The 16,634-nt window shown below is 49.1% G+C and overlaps 2 protein-coding genes across 2 annotated transcripts in view; one reads left to right on the forward strand and one right to left on the reverse strand.

Moving 5' to 3' along the window:
- Nucleotides 1–16,634, forward strand: part of LOC136617429 (zinc finger protein 300-like) — a 1,148,901-nt gene that overhangs the window by 469,281 nt on the left and 662,986 nt on the right. The gene's annotated exons all lie outside the window — the stretch shown is intronic.
- The window catches only part of LOC136617737 (zinc finger protein 84-like), a 133,177-nt gene that overhangs the window by 61,258 nt on the left and 55,285 nt on the right, over nucleotides 1–16,634 (reverse strand). The window lies entirely within an intron of this gene.

A 16,634-nucleotide genomic window follows, 5' to 3' on the forward strand; every position in this document is an offset into this window, starting at 1 on the left:
CGGTCGCCTTCCGGTTAGAAATTCCCAGCATGATGAAGATTAACAATGTGTTCCATAAATCTCTGCTCAAAAGATTCATCGATTCTGGGAATGACTCACCACCCCCGACTCCTGTGCTAGTGGATGGGGAGGTGCAGTTTGTAATAAGTCGCATTTTGGACTCTCGAGTCCGGAATTCTTTGCAGTACCTTTGTACATTGGCGCGGTTATGGCCCAGAAGAGAGGTCATGGGTTCCTGCAGCTGATGTTCATGCGGATCGTCTGGTAAAAAATTTTCACAGATCAAGCCCTGGTCGTCCTGGTCCTAAGGGTCCTGGGGCCCCTTCTAGAAGGGGAGGTACTGTTGCAGCTGTTCTGAAGTCTTCACCCTACTTTCAAGCCAGACCAGGGTTTAGCAGTGTCTCTACCTTTCCTGGAGCTGAGGGGTGTGGTGGTTGGATGAGTGATGTCAGTCCTCACCTGTTTCTGAGTAGCTCGGCTCCTATGTAATCTGTGCTAGAATTGACCTCACTGCTGGTCAATGTTCAGTTGATACCTGGACTGCTGCTGAGGAGCTCAGCCACCACTGGAGCTCCTCCACATTTAAGTTAAGTATCTTTGAGTTTTTAGTGTTCTGTTCCTTTTTTGTATTAGGGCTCCCTGGTAGGGACTTATTAGTGGCCCAGGCACGCGTTGTGGGTCCGCACTTGTCGGAAGCGATCGGCCCGCCCAGTAGGCATGGCTCCCTACTGGGATAGGGGTTTGCAGGGAGAGGATTTTCCCTAGTTTTGTATTTCCGTTGCACAGTTGTGCCTTTTCTTTTGTTTTTGTATATTGCACGTCCGGTAAGGACGCAACATGTATTTACTTCAGTTCCAGTTTTAGACTCAAAAGAGGAGTCACATAGTTTTGCTTCCAGGTGCCTCGGTTGTCCTCATAAGGACATATCTGGAAAAAGTTTGGAGCTGATGAGGTTTAATAGGCCATACCAGATCTAGTTGCTGACTGCCACTTCCGGCAATTTGTAAGGAAAAGACAAGTGGATTCACACCAGCAGCTGCAAGAGTCCTCGCTCCTGATGCAGAATCAGACTCTTGGCATTGTTGTTCTGTGCTGCCGTACACACGGACTCAGTAGTGTGGTCAAAGATGATTGGCTATTCAAAATTAGGGTTTGAAACGCACACTGAAGCTATGTCAACCTAATTCGTGAATTTGAGGAATGTGTGTAGAGATGTAGGATCTAGACATACAAACATGTATTACTCCGATAAATACGACTGATTGATGTATGGGGAAATCCAATACAAGAATTCCCCAGATGCTATTCAGATCCTATATCCTGTAGACCAAGTTTGGGCATAGGAAAAGATAAGGGTTTATTTCTAGATCTGCAAATCAGCAGAATTAGGTCAATTCATTTAATGAATGAATGCATTGAAACAGTCATACTTCATCTTCATTCATTAATATTAAAGAATTTGAGGTTTGATCCTTAGATTCTTGGTTTGGCTTTTGATCCTCAGAACTGAAGCCTGGCAGAGCTGTAACTTAGATTTGGATGCTTTACAGCCATTGCCAGCAGGGAACCACAGAAGATATATGGATTCTTCCACATGGAGCTGCATTAGCAGACCGACGTTTAAATGGCTTTGCCCTGTCGAGTCATTAATGCCCACTTTATTCGAGTTTTGTCCTTGATCTTCCCTGGTGGCTTGATCAGTGCCTTCCACCCCAGGGGGCCCGCCTTCCAGCACCCTGCTTGGACTCATTTGGTTTTGATCCATAAAGAATTTTGGCAGTGGTAGTGGAGTAGCTTGCCATTGCTTTCCCCTCCCCTTTCATCCCAGTTTGGACGGGCGTGCAGCTGTTGCCAACAGCATGGCTGGGTTAATTAAGCTCAGATTCAGCAACATCTAAAGGTCACCAGCAATACGCTGCTTCGGTGTAGACAACATCTCTTCACAATAGGCACTGGAAGTAAGTGACCGATTTGAAGCGCTCAGCCCCACCAGAAAAACCTTGACGAATTATGTGAGAAATCAAATCCATCACACTGAATACAGCTGAACAAATCATCAAAACAACCATAATGGCTGTCAGATGAGCCCATCATGATCACCAAGAGCAGAGCAGCTAAAGCAGAGATCTCTCCCATCATCTATTATACCCAGGACTGTAACAAGGGGGCGCTCTAATAACTATGTATATTATATATCAGGGGGCAGTACAGAGATCTCTCCCATCATCTATTATACCCAGGACTGAAACAAGGGGGCGCTCCAATAACTATGTATATTATATATCAGGGGTCAGTACAGAGATCTCTCCCATCATGTATTATACCCAGGACTGAAACAAGGGGACACTCTAATAACTATGTATAGATATATCAGGGGTCAGTGCAGAGATCTCTCCCATCATCTATTATACCCAGGACTGTAACAAGGGGGCGCTCTAATACCTATGTATAGATAAATTAGGGTCAGTACAGAGATCTCTCCTATCCTCTATTATACCAAGGACTGTAACAAGAGGGCGCTCTAATAACTATGTATAGATATATCAGCGGACAGTACAGAGATCTCTCCCATCATCTATTATACCCAGGACTGTAACAAGGGGGCGCTCTAATAACTATGTATATTATATATCAGGGGTCAGTACAGAGATCTCTCCCATCATCTATTATACCCAGGACTGTAACAAGGGGGCGCTCTAATAACTATGTATATTATATATCAGGGGTCAGTACAGAGATCTCTCCCATCATCTATTATACCCAGGACTGAAAGAAGGGGGCGCTCCAATAACTATGTATATTATATATCAGAGGCCAGTACAGAGATCTCTCCATCATCTGATATACCCAGGACTGTAACAAGGGGCGCTTTAATAACTATGTATATTATATATCAGGGGTCAGTACAGAGATCTCTCCCATCATCTATTATACCCAGGACTGTAACAAGGGGGCGCTCTAATAACTATGTATATTATATATCAGGGGTCAGTACAGAGATCTCTCCCATCATCTATTATACCCAGGACTGAAACAAGGGGGCGCTCTAATAACTATGTATAGATATATCAGCGGACAGTACAGAGATCTCTCCATCATCTGATATACCCAGGACTGTAACAAGGGGCGCTTTAATAACTATGTATAGTATATCAGGGGTCAGTACAGAGATCTCTCCCATCATCTATTATACCCAGGACTGTAACAAGGGGCGCTCTAATAACTATGTAAAGATATATCAGGGTCAGTACAGAGATCTCTCCCATCATCTATTATACCCAGGACTGTAACAAGGGGAGCTCTAATAACTATGTATAATATATCAGGGGTCAGTACAGAGATCTCTGCCATCATCTATTATACCCAGGACTGTAACAAGAGGGCGCTCTAATAACTATGTATAGATATATCAGGAGTCTGTAAAGAGATCTCTCCCATCATCTATTATACCCAGAACTGTAACAAGGGGGCGCTCTAATAACTATGTATAGATATATTAGGGGTCAGTACAGAGATCTCTCCCATCATCTGTTATACCCAGGACTGTAACAAGGGGGCTCTAATAACTATGTATAATATATCAGGGGTCAGTACAGAGATCTCTCCCATCATCTATTCTACCCAGGACTGTAACAAGGGGGCTGGAGTAGGTTGGGAGTAGGTGGAGCCTTGCAGTCTGAGCAGAGCTGAGCTACTGAGCAGACGTGTCTGGAGCCCTTTCCCTCTCCCTGGAGAGGTGAGAGGGCCTCCATGAGTGTGCAATCTAGCACATCCTCCACCGTTCCCCGGGTGAGACCAGCGGGGAATGACGGTATGTTACTGGTCTCAGGAGGAGAGAGACTTAGAAGATCCCAGAGGCTGATGCAGCAAGACTCCATGGAAAGTGCAGGCCATCCTGGAAAGAAAGGTGAGTCTTCCCAAGGACGGGATGGTGGCGATTCCCTTATCCAGTACAAGGGGTGGGGTGGGCGCCGTCCCGGGGAGACCACCACCAAGTATAGTACCAGAATTCATCTATGTACTAATGAATTTGAGGCTGCAGATGGAGCAGAAATCTTTGAAGGCTCGGGCGGAGACTGCTACAAGGAGAAAGGACAGTGTGACTATATCAGAAGAGATGGGGAAGGTGAGAGAGGCCATTAAGCTTCATCCCACAAGAAAAGAGTATATTTTACAGAATGCTGGTGGATTTAAAGAAAGACTGAGCAACCAAGAGAGATTGGACAGCATGAGGAACCTCTCTGGGAAGGAGTTAGCAGTGACCTCGGTGTCTGACAGTGAGGAGGATGAGGCAGGTGTAATGGCGTCTCCAGGTGTGATGTCCTGCAGGGCGTCTCCAGATCTATCACCTGTGGAGATTTCCCAGCCCACCCCCCCCAAGGCAGCCCAGCCCAAGGCTGAGTGCTTCTTACTCCTCAGATGAGGAGGAAAGGGAGGGAGAAGGTGTTTTTTTAATGGCAGAAATTAAAAGCATGGAATCCCCCACTAATATGTCTAATCTTTCTTTTGGGGACGACCTACCTGAGGAGGGCAAAGAAAGATCAGGAAAAGGCAAGCAGAAGAAGAAGAAGCAATTACAGGTCGTATGCACCCGTTTTGTACCATTTCCTAGCCCCTCTGGTCAAACAGACTCGGCATCTGTGGTGGTCCCGGGAATGGATCAGAGGGAGAGAATCTTTCCCAGCGGCACCCAGGGGGAGGATGGGAAAGACCCCCCTGCTCAGCCGACCCCAGTACCACAAATGGTGTTGGATGCTGAGCAGGGAGGGAAAGGTATGGCATCCGTTTTTAGTCAGGCACCTTCGGTGGGTGTTGAGACTCCCATGGACTGCACACTCGCGGGTGGCGTGCCGTCTTCCAAGACAGACCCTGCCCCCTGGAGCACACGGGCATCCGGGCAAGGGGTGCAGGCTATCACCTTGTCAGAGGTGAATCCTAACGCCCAGAGCAGGCAGACATCAGCGGCGGTGTCAGAGTCTGGGCGGGGATCGCAGCTGCTCCGGCAGCACGGGATGCCAGGGCATCGGTGGCGGTGCCGGCATCTAGGAAGGGGGCAGAGCCTATTGATGTTGTAGTGGCAAAATCTGTGACATCAGGTCAGGGAGGTCAAGTGGCAGTTGGAGTGAAGAAGGCTTCTACTGTTTCAGGGGTACTAGTGTCAACAGGGATGCAGGTGCTGGGACGTGGAGGTTCGAAGGAGGTCTGGGGGGAGGGGATACATGAGGGTGGCTGTAGCATATCTTCTGTGGTTGCAGAGGAGGAGGGTGGTAGTAGGAATGGTGGTAGGAGCACTGAGGATGGTAGTGGATCCAGAGTCACAGGAGGGGAGGAGAGGATGTCTGGGGTGGTAGTGGCAGATGCAGTGGGAAGGGAAAATGTGAATAGCGGGAAAAACGTGAGTGATGTAAAGAGTGTTTCTTCTGGATTAGGAAATTCAAGAGGGTGTCACCAATAAGGGTGACCGGGGGGTCCATGCAGGGTGTAGTCGGTCCTTGACCTCGAGTTCTGGATCCAACGGCATGGATTCGGGGCCTTCCAATCTAATAGAGGAAATTAGTCACTCCCAAAAAGCAGGCCACTGCAGGCCAGAAGGAATATAATCTGTCTTTGGCATATAGGTAGCAGAGATACATGCCCAAAACTGGGGAAGGTAGTTGAGCTCCTGCTTAATATGGACTTCAGGGCATATGACATCTTTGCCCTGATCCATCCTTTTGGCACCTCGGAGTTTGATATTAGCTTTTTTCGGTCAGAGGGTTTTAAACTTTTCTGGTCAAATTATGAGATGGTTCAGACTAGGCCTGACTGGTGGGATTTTGAGGTGATCCCCGTTTCCCACCAGGACACTGTGAAGTCAGTGACCATTTTAACCCGTAACAAGTCACTGTCGTTCATTGACATCATGACCTGTATATCTTGTTACGGGGAGGTGCAGGGCAACCCCACAAAGAACTGTGATGAGTACGGCATCTGGTCTGGAGCCTGGACTTTTCTGGTGAAATTGAGGTGGTCCGGAAATTCTGTCACCCACATTCCCTCCTCTGCTTTCTTGGGAAGAGATAGGATCCTAGCTTTTACCAGGGGCAGCCGAAGGTCTGTCACAAGTGCGGTGACCCCACACATTTCAGTGCGGCATGTACCAAACTGATGTGAACATTGTGTGGGGGAGAGGGTCATCATGCCGCCTCATATACGGACATTCGCTGAACCTGTGTGGTGTCCTAGGACACCCCTTCACTGTCTCAGTGTGCCCATACTGATGTTGCTCCTGATCCCACTGGGGTACCATGGGGCAGCGGGGCCTCAGATGGAGAGGGGGTGAGCGGAAATAGGGGGGCAGGGGGTCCGGTGATGGAAAAAGGTGGAAGAGTAAGACCAGACAGCAGATGTCCTGAAAAAAGGCAGGAGAAGGGTGAGAATCCAGTAGGATGACCCTATTCCCTGTTTCCCAAGGGCCAGTAACCACCCCTAAGGACATAAGGGGCAGCGATTTGGAAGAAGAGGTCAGGAGAGAGAGAGAAGGAGGAGAAGTCCAGTTCCCTTTCAAGTTCCCATCCAGAAGACAGTATAGATGAGAAGAGTAGGGAATGGCAAAAGGAAAAACGTAAGAAGGGTAAACAGGATAAAAATGGGAATAAGAAATCTCCCCTCCCCCCCCCAGGTCAGATGCTAAAGAAGGGCCAAGATGGCTCCCCTCTAGTTGTCTTAAGAAACCACTTTCAAACTTTGGAAGGAGGCGACCCTGAATGCTCCTCACTAGGAGGAGGAGGGGTAGCAAAAGAATAGAGCCGTGCCCGTGGGGGGCGTCGGTCCCCTCCCCCCCTGGGGGGCCACAAGTTCCTCCGGGGGTTGGGGGAGACTCAGTGCCACAGGACAAAGGTGAGGGCTCCTCTATGAATCTCGAAGGGGGTTAGCAAAAAGAAATAAACAATCATGCAAATAATATAAATATTGTAGAAATAGACATGTCAGAGTGTTTAAAAAGGGGTGGTAGGGATTCTGGTGGGGAATCGGGTAATGTAAAGAAGAGAGCTGTCCAACTCGATCACCCTTGATGGCGGCACTCACCCCGTTGACGTTGGCGACCATTAATGTCGCTAGCATTAAGTCTGATATGGCTCGCTTTATGGCCTTTGATTTTTTCAGCCGGAATGAAGCGGATGTTTTGTTTCTACAAGAGATCAGGCTAACAGACCTGGCCAGTATCCATAAAGCAAAGAGAGAGTGGACGCATGGGCCCTCCTATTGGTCTCTTGCGGCAGAGCCATATAGCGGGGTGGCGGTTCTTTTTAAAACCGCAGCAGTTGAATGCAGACAGGTAATCGAGGTGGAAATGGGGAGGTGCTTGGTCTTGGACGTCCTTATAAGAGGTCAAGAGCTTCGGCTCATAAATATTTATGGTCCTCAGAGCAAGAACGAGAGGAAGGACCTCTTCATAAGGATCAAGCCCTTTCTTTTTACGAGTCGACTGGTGATCTTTGGCGGAGACTTCAATAATGTCTCGAGGCTCTGTGATAGGAGAGGTGCCAGAGACAAGTTGGCTTACGACAGCGTTGCTTTGAATAATATAGTGAGTGAGGCTCGCCTGGTGGATGTCCACGTTCGGCACACCACAGGCGACACGGGGTTCACTTTTTATCGAGGTAGTTGTAGATCTAGAATAGATAGGTTTTATTTAAAGGAGGAGGCTGTCTCCTCACCAATTCTGGTGGTGGAGGTGGAATTCTCCGATCACTGTTTAATTATGTTTTCTCTGAATGTTTCAGAAACCCCTCGGATGGGAAGAGGTTTATGGAAGTTAAATTCGGCACTCCTGAAGGAGGTGGAAATAAGACAGTCCTTTGAGGATTTTCTGCAAAGCCAGCTTCCACTGATGGACCTTTGTAACAGTAAGTCACAGTGGTCTGAGATCTTCAAGAAAAGGGTTGCAAAATATTTCCGTGAGCTCTCACACCTCAGAAGTTTGACCCAGTACAGTTTATATCAAACTTTGAGGAGGAAACTCGAGCAAATTGTCTCGACTGGGGGCAGCCGTGAGGAGGCCTCCAGGGTGAAAGCCTTGCTGAAGGGATGTCAGTATGATTGGCACACATCTTTAGTTTTTGAGAGGGATTTTGGGAAATTACGCTCGCCCGACCCCTACAGAAACTAAGTTGTCAGTGAATAGTAGGTTGGTAATGGTAACGAGTCTGGTTGATAGTACAGGATCTCTGAAAAGGTCTAGTTCAGGGATCCTGGAGGTGGTCAGATCTTTCTACTCACACCTTTTGGCAAGGAAGGATCTAGATCGGGTCAAGATGTTGGCTTTCCAGGCTGCTACCATCCCTGAGCAGGGGGTGGTGTCGTCGCTTGATGTTTTGACAGAACCGATCAGGGAAGAGGAAGGGAGACTGGCCTTTGGTGGGCTTGCACTCAAGAAAACGCCAGGTCCGGATGGCTTAACATCCGAGTTTTATAAGACCTTTAAGGAGCTGTTAGCTTCCCTGCTGACCGAGGTATTTAATAAATGTCTATCCTTGGGCATTTTGCCAAAGTCAATGAGGAGGTCAGAGAAGGCTGTGAAACAGGGTAGGGCTGGTAATTTGAGAGGGTTCTTGTTGGCCTTGGATCAGACCAAAGCCTTTGATAGGGTTGACCACAAGTATGTCAGAGTACCAGGGAAAGCAGAAGTCGGGGGTTCCTGCAACGTAGCCCACAACCCATGTCCCTGCCTACTTGCCTCCACTCCTGGCTAACCCCAGGCGGGCAACTGGGCGCGGTCCCTACACTGGCTAGGGGAATGATGGGACAAACCACAATCCCTGGAAACAGAGAACAAATAGACAGACAAACAGAGCGAAGCACAAAGGGAAAACAGCAAACCAGTCCAGGAGCAAGCCAAAGGTCAAGCACGAAAAGTCAGTCCGGAAAACGCAGTACAGGCAGGAGGAGACCAAGTCAGGCCAGGGGTCAATACACTAAATATCAGGAATACAGAGGAACGCTGGTGAGTGACAGGAAGCCTATACAAACACTGGCAGTGTCAGGAAGCAACTGAGGGGTTTAAATGTTGTCAGAGCTCCCGCCCCGGCAGCTGATTGGGGCGGAGCACCTGACAGCAGCAGGATAATCAGAGTTCTTGGAGAACCTCCTTTAGCACTAGCAGACCAAACTAGGTCAGAGGAGATACAGCAGGCTGCCATAGCAACAGGAACGCGGCGCTGGGCAGCAGCCGCCAGGTTCCTCGCACTCCTGCGGTGTATAGGGGCCGACAGGCCAGGAGTGGTGACCAACGTTGGAGTCCCCCTGCGCCGCACAACTGCCGCAGGGGCGACAGTGTCCGCCGTGCGGGCACGGCGACCCCGATAGCCGCCCACCCTGACAGTACCCCCATGACCCGGCACTAGCTTGAGGGGGTAGGTTTTATGAAAGCGACGGACTAGCCGTGGAGCATGGACATCCTTGGCCGGAACCCAAGAACGCTCCTTGGGTCCAAACCCCTTCCAGTGCACTAAATACTGGTAAGCACCCCGTACCCGTCTGGAGTCCAGAATCCGTTCTATCTGAAACTCAATCTCTCCTTGGACAAGAGTGGGAGGAGGAGGTTTGCGCATGGGCAATACCGGGGAAACGAACCTCTTCAAAAGCGAGTTGTGGAAGACGTTATACACCTTCCAGGAGTCAGGCAAGGTTAGTTCAAAGGCCACCAGGTTAATAACCTTGGAAATAGGGAATGACCCGACAAAACGAGGAGCTAACTTGAGAGATGGTACCTTCAACCTTAAATTTCTTGTGGACAGATAAACTAGTTCACCAATTACAAAGGGGTCAGACAGAGGCAAAAACTTCACCCATTGTTCGCGATTGTCCGAGACAAACAACCGAAGGTACTGAATAAGTTCCTGATTCATACGCTCCGTCTGTCCGTTGGACTCAGGGTGAAAGGCGGAAGATAAAGACAGGTTAACATGTATACGCTTACATAAGGCCTGCCAGAAACGTGCCACGAACTGTACCCCCCGATCAGAAACAATATCTTCGGGGACACCGTGTAAACAGACAATCTCCTTAATAAACAGGTCAGCTAGGTCTCTAGCCGAGGGTGATTTATTCAATGGGGCAAAATGGGCCATCTTAGAGAACCTATCGTCCACTACCCAAATGACGGTATAACCCTGTGACGAGGTAAATCTGTAATGAAATCCATGGATACATGCGACCAAGGTTTACATGGAGCTGGCAGAGGAAGAATAGGACCTTCACGGCGTCTTCTAATATTCTTCCCCTGAGCACAAACATTGCAGGCCTTGACAAAACCCCGGACATCTCTGGACATCTGGGGCCACCAGTATAACCGGGAGCATAAATCCAATGACCCCCTAATGCCAGGATGACCGGTCAGAACCGAAGAGTATGTCTTCAAGAACCTGTAGTCTCAGGGAGAGGGAAACGAACAGTTTGCCCTCTGGAAGAGCCTCTGGGGCAGCTTGCTGGACAGCACATAGCTGAGAAGAGATATAGGAGGTTAAGGCCGCTAGGACCACTCTGGGAGAGAGGATCCCCCTCTGGCTGAGACTCCATGGGTTCAGCCACATCGAAGCTACGCGACAACGCGTCGGCTTTAATGTTCCTTGACCCGGGCCAGAAGGTGACGATGAAATTGAAATGAGAAAAAAAATAATGCCCAACGCGCTTGCCGGGCATTTAGTCTTTTAACTGGCTCTAGATTCACCAAGTTCTTGTGATCAGTGAGAATGGTAATCTGGTGTCCGGCTCCCTCAAGGAAATGCCGCCATTCCTCAAAAGCCCACTTGATGGCAAACAATTCCCTCTTACCTATGTCATAGTTACGTTCAGAGGGCAAGACTTTTCTCGAGAGGAACGCGCAGAGTTGGAGGTTAGAGAGGGTTGCTGGTCCTTGCGACAGGACGGTGTCCACTCAAAATTCAGAAGCATCTACCTCCACAACGAATGGTCTGGTTAGGTTGGGTTGTATAAGAACAGGCGCGGAGGAGAAGGCTTCTTTGAGACTTAAAAAGGCAGTGACTGCCTCCGGTGCCCAGCTGTCTACCTCAGCGCCTTTTTTGGTTAAATCAGTCAATGGTTTGGTGATCACCGAGAAACCTTTAATAAATTTACGGTAGAAAATGGCAAAACCCAGAAAACGCCTTCAGGTTAGTAGGTTGCACCCATTTTACTATTGCCCTAACCTTCCCTGGATCCATCTTGATAACAGAAGGGGTAATTATGTAACCTAAAAATGAGATCTCCTGAACTCCAAACAAACACATCTCCAGCTTCGCAAACAGCTGGTTGGCCTGAAATCGGTTGAGCACTATCCGCAAGTGACTAAGGTGTGATTCCCAGTTGGCGGAGAACACCAGGATGTCGTCCAAGTAGACCACCAAGAATATGCCCATGACATCCTGGAATATGGCATTCATGAAATCTTTGAAGACGGCCGGGGCATTACACAAACCGAAAGGCATTACCAAGTACTCAAAATGCCCCAATGGCGTATTGAACGCCGTCTTCCACTCGTCTCCCTCTCTTATCATGATTAGGTTATATGCTCCCCTCAGATCCAGCTTGGAGAACCACTTAGCTCCCGATACTTGATTCAGGAGATCAGGGATCAGAGGAAGAGAGTACTGGTTACGGACTGTGATCTTATTCAAACCTCTATAGTCGATACATGGCCAAAGACCGCCATCCTTCTTCTCTACAAAGAAGAACCCTGCCCTAGCAGGAGACTCAGATGGGCGGATATAGCCCTCAGCCAAACTCTCGGAAACGTATTCCTTCATGGCTTCTCGCTCTGGTACAGTGATGATATATATACACCCCCCTTCAAGTGTTTAGCCCCGGGAATAAGGTCGATTTTACAATCCCACTCCCGATGAGGTGGTAATGCCTCGGACAGCCGTTTAGAAAAAACATCAGCAAATTCAGCCAAATAGTGCGGCAGGGTTAGTTCCTTACGTTCAGTAGAATGGACCTGAACTTCGGGCATGTGATCACTACACCCTGTCCCCTATCGGACTAACTCCAGTCTCCCAGCTGATAACTGGGTTATGTACCTTCAACCACGGTAGGCTGAGCACCACGTCCACCGATAAGTTTTCCATGACCAAAAAGGTACAAAACTCCGTGTGCAAGGCCCCCACAGAAAACTTAAGCTCTGGAGTAACCCGACTGACTTGCCCAGCTAGTAAGGGTGTAGAGTCCAGTCCAGAAACCTGAACGGGAGGCTCAAGGTTTCTTAACACCTTGGCTATGGGAACTATGAAATCAAAATTAATAAAATTGGCGACTGCCCCAGAATCTACGAAGGCTTGACCCGAAACATGGAAGGAATCAAACACAATAGAGCATGGTAATAACAACTTGGAACATTGCGGGGGTACCTGAGCTCCTAAGTGATCCTCCCGGATATCACTTAGGAGCGGAAGTCTTCCCAGTTGTGGCCTCTTCTCGCAGGATGCGACCCGGTGTCCTGGCTCTCCACAGTACAAGCAAAGTCTGTTCTTAAGACGAAAATTTTTGCGTTGTCTGGGAGACATGGACCCCAGTTCCATGGATTCCGGGGAAACAGCTGGAGAACCCTGGACGTCGGTCCTACGGGCTGATAACCCAGGACTGGTCTTGGGAATGCGTCTCGCCCTAAGGTGGCGGTCGGCTCTAATGGCTAGCGTCATGCTTGCTCAAAACTGTCAGGCTCAGGATACGAAACAAGGAGGTCTCTCAGTGCATCAGAGAGACCCGTCAGAAATAAGTCCTTAAGGGCTCGGTCATTCCAACCAGACTCAATGCAATACTGTCAAAATTGGGAACAATATTCCTCTGCTGCAAGTCTACCCTGTCGCAGTTCTAATAACCTGGAGACCACATACCCGGCTCGATCTGGCTCGTCATAGATCTGGCCTAACGCGGTAAAGAACGAGTCTAGGGACTGCCTGATGGGCGAGTCGGCAGGCAAGGAAAAAGCCCAATTCTGCGGGTCACCTCTCAAGCGGGATATGACAATTCAAACTCTTTGGAACTCAGTTCCAGAGGAGTATGGACGCAAATTGAAATACAACTTACAGCCCTCCCGGAAGGAGAAAAACTGTCTCCGGTCCCCGGAAAAGAAATCGGGGAGGGTAGCCTTGCGCTCAAGTTTAACCGCCTGAGCAGGAGGCGGAGCCACTGGTGCTCTGGCCGCAGCCTGTTCCTGCTGTTGGGAGCGTGCGGTTAAAAGGGTTGTCCCGCGCCGAAACGTTTTTTGTTTTTTTTCAATAGGCCCCCCCGTTCGGCGCGAGACAAACCCAATGCATGTGTTAAAAAAAAAAAAAAAAGTTTAGTAATTACCTGAATCCCCGCGCTGCGGCGACTTCTTCCTTACCTTAGCAAGATGGCCGCCGGGATCTTCCCCCACGATGCACCGCGGGTCTTCTCCCATGGTGCACCGTGGGCTCTGTGCGGTCCATTGCCGATTCCAGCCTCCTGATTGGCTAGAATCGGCACACGTGACGGGGTGGAGCTACGAGGACCAGCTCCCTGGCACGAGCGGCCCCATTCACCAGGGAGAAGACCGGACTGCGCAAGCGCGTCTAATCGGGCGATTAGACGCTGAAATTAGACGGCACCATGGCAACGGGGACGCTAGCAACGGAGCAGGTAAGTGAATAACATCTGTATGGCTCATAATTAATGCACGATGTATATTACAAAGTGCATTAATATGGCCATACAGAAGTCTATAGACCCACTTTCTTTCGCGGGACAACCCCTTTAAATCTTGCACCATCCCTGTCAGGACCTGTTCCTGATTAGCTAAAGCTGAAACAGCCTCCATGGATGGACTTAGTTTAGCTGGACGGATGTAGGAACCAGAAAACGTTTGGGCCAGTGTTTCTGTCAGGAGCAAGCCAAAGGTCAAGAACGAAAAGTCAGTCTGGAAAATGCAGTATAGGCAGGAGGAGACGAGTCAGGTCAGAGGAAAAGCCGAGGTCACAACACTAAATATCAGGAATACAGAGAAATGCTGGTGAGTGACAGGAAGCCTATACAAACACTGGCAGTGTCAGAAAGCAACTGAGGGGTTTAAATGCTGTCAGAGCTCCCGCCCCAGCAGCTGATAGGGGCGGAGCACCTGACAGCAGCAGGATAATTAGAGAGTGCTGGGAGAACTGCCCCCAGCACTAGCAGACCCAACTAGGTCAGAGGAGATGCAGCAGGCTGCCATGGCAACAGGAACGCAGCGCCGGCCAGCAGCCGCCATGTTCCTAGCACCTCTGCACCATATAGGAGCCGAGCTGCCAGGAGTGGTGACCAGCGTAGGAGTCCTCCTGCGGCGATAGCCGCCCATCCTGACAGAGTACCTCTGGTCAGTTCTTCTGAGGTACGGTTTATCAACAGGGTTTGCTAATTGGCTTGTTTTGTATGCAGGGGCTGAGAGTTTCCCGCTGGTGAACGGTTGGGTCAGATGCCCCTTTGGGGGTGGGGTCCAGTGTCCGCCAGGGTTGTCTTTTGAGCCCGTTGCTATATATTCGTGATTGACCCCTTTTTAAGGCAGTTGAATGGCAGACCATTGGCAGGGGTCGGGATTGGCCTGGGGGGGGGGGGGGGGGGGGGGGGGTTGGGGGGGCTCCGGTCTGCACTTAGGGCGGTGGCCTATGCTGATGATGTCACTGCCTTTGTCTCATCCCAGGAGGAGGCGGGATTGGTAGTGTCAGAGGTGGTTAGATATCTGGAGGCTTCCGAATCCCGAGTCAATTGGGACAAGTGTGAAAGTCTCTGGCTGGGGGAAGGAGATCCTGATTTCAGTCTCCTGGAGCCTCAAGAATTTGCAAAGGTTTTAGGCATCCAATTTGGCCAGGGTGAGTACCCAGGGAAAAATTGGGACGGTAAACTGAAAGATGCCAGTCAGAAGGTTGACCAGTGGAAGGGATGGTCTTTGTCCCTGAGAGAAAGGGTTAGCCTTATCAAGACTTTCCTGCTCCCGTTGTTAATCTATTTGGGCAGTGTATGTTTCTTGCCGGAGCATCTCTGGACACGGGTCTATAGTCTGTTCTTCCAGCTGTTGTGGGGGAACCGACTAAACCTAGTAAAGCGGGAGGTCACATACCGCACAAGGAGACTAGGGGGGTTGTGTATGGTCAACCCCGTGGTATTCCTAGTGAATAACTTTCTTAAAACCAATATAGCAAACTTCTGGAATACAGGAAGGGCTCCTTTGTGGATAGTCACCTCTAAGGCATGGTTTCCGCCTTTCTTCCAGGAATGGCAGACAGGAGGGCGTGTGAAAGATTTTCGTTCAACCCATGGACATCTCCCAGCTTATGTTGTGCCATTTCTGAAGGTCATCCGTCGCTGGGGCTTGGGGGCTGAGGAGATTAGGACTCTGTCAAGGAGGTTCCTTGACAATAGGGTTCTGGTCACCCGCTTCCAAAATCCACTGGCCCTCAGGGACTGCCCAGGTCAGGACCTAGAGGTAGGGTTAGTTTTGTTAAATTCAGTAAGGGTCCCATTAAAGTTTTGGGATTTGGCATGGCACTCCTTCCATGGTAAGTTGTATGTGAGGGATAACTTGAAGTACAGAAAGGTGGAGGAGAGGGACTGTCCCTGGGAGGAGTGTGGCTCTGTAGTGGAGACTATGGAGCATTTCTTACTTCAGTGTCCCTTTAATACAGAGGTCTACAGAAGGGTAGGGGCTTCCATCGGTTGGCCTAGGCTGGCTGTCCTCTCCTATCCTGAGTGAGCCTATGAGGCATTCAGAGATCTGGGTGGACGGGACAGGTGCACATTATATCTAGCTAGTCTAGTGGTTAGGTACTACACGTGGCACGCGCGGTGTTTAGTTTCCACGAGTCATAAAATCCTCCCTGTGGATGTGGTGTGTAGGGACATCCTCGGTGACCTGGTGAAGGTGCGTTCTTTGGAGTTCAACAGGTTGGGTGCACTCAGGGCCTCTCACCTATGGAGGGGTCTTTCTTTTGGAGTGCCCTGCCCTGGGGTCTCCTTTCCCGGTGATGGGCTAATTTTTTTTCTGTTCACTTGATAGCTTTTTGTTTTATTAAATAGAGGAAGAAAAGAGGGCTTGTAAGCACTGAAGCATCCATGGATTTGATCAAACCGTGCACCAAGAACGTTGCAATTTTATGCAGTTAGAATAAAAAAACATTGTACATATTGTTTACAGATATTAGGTGTGTATAAGTGCTGAAGCTCATGTTTGTACTGTATGCTGAAAGGAGCCATGGCACTACATATTTACCTGACTATAGGTTATACTGCGGCACTGGAGATGTCATCATGGGGTCACCATGTTGGGTTGCGCTGGAGGGGGGGATTTCTCAATTTATTCTTCTTTTGCATTGTTCCAAAATCACAAAAGTTTCAATATTTAAAAACAACTAAATTGAATGTATGTAGCGCCAACAAGTTCCGCAGCACTTTACAAATCGAGGGAAACCTAGACAAAATAAGCCACAACATACAGCATTAAAGAAAGAAATACGTTGATGGCTTCAGATGACGACTGATCGTTTGAGTTGAACTCGTCCATTTTCGTCGGGGCAGCTTAAGGCTTATAATCCTGTATTTCCATCAGTATCTTGGATCAGTAGTTGTCAGATGAAACTGAGAGCGGAACATAAAGTGGGATGAGAAGA

Source organism: Eleutherodactylus coqui, chromosome 1 (genome assembly GCF_035609145.1).
Source record: "Eleutherodactylus coqui strain aEleCoq1 chromosome 1, aEleCoq1.hap1, whole genome shotgun sequence".
NCBI classification, from domain to species: Eukaryota; Metazoa; Chordata; class Amphibia; order Anura; family Eleutherodactylidae; genus Eleutherodactylus; species Eleutherodactylus coqui.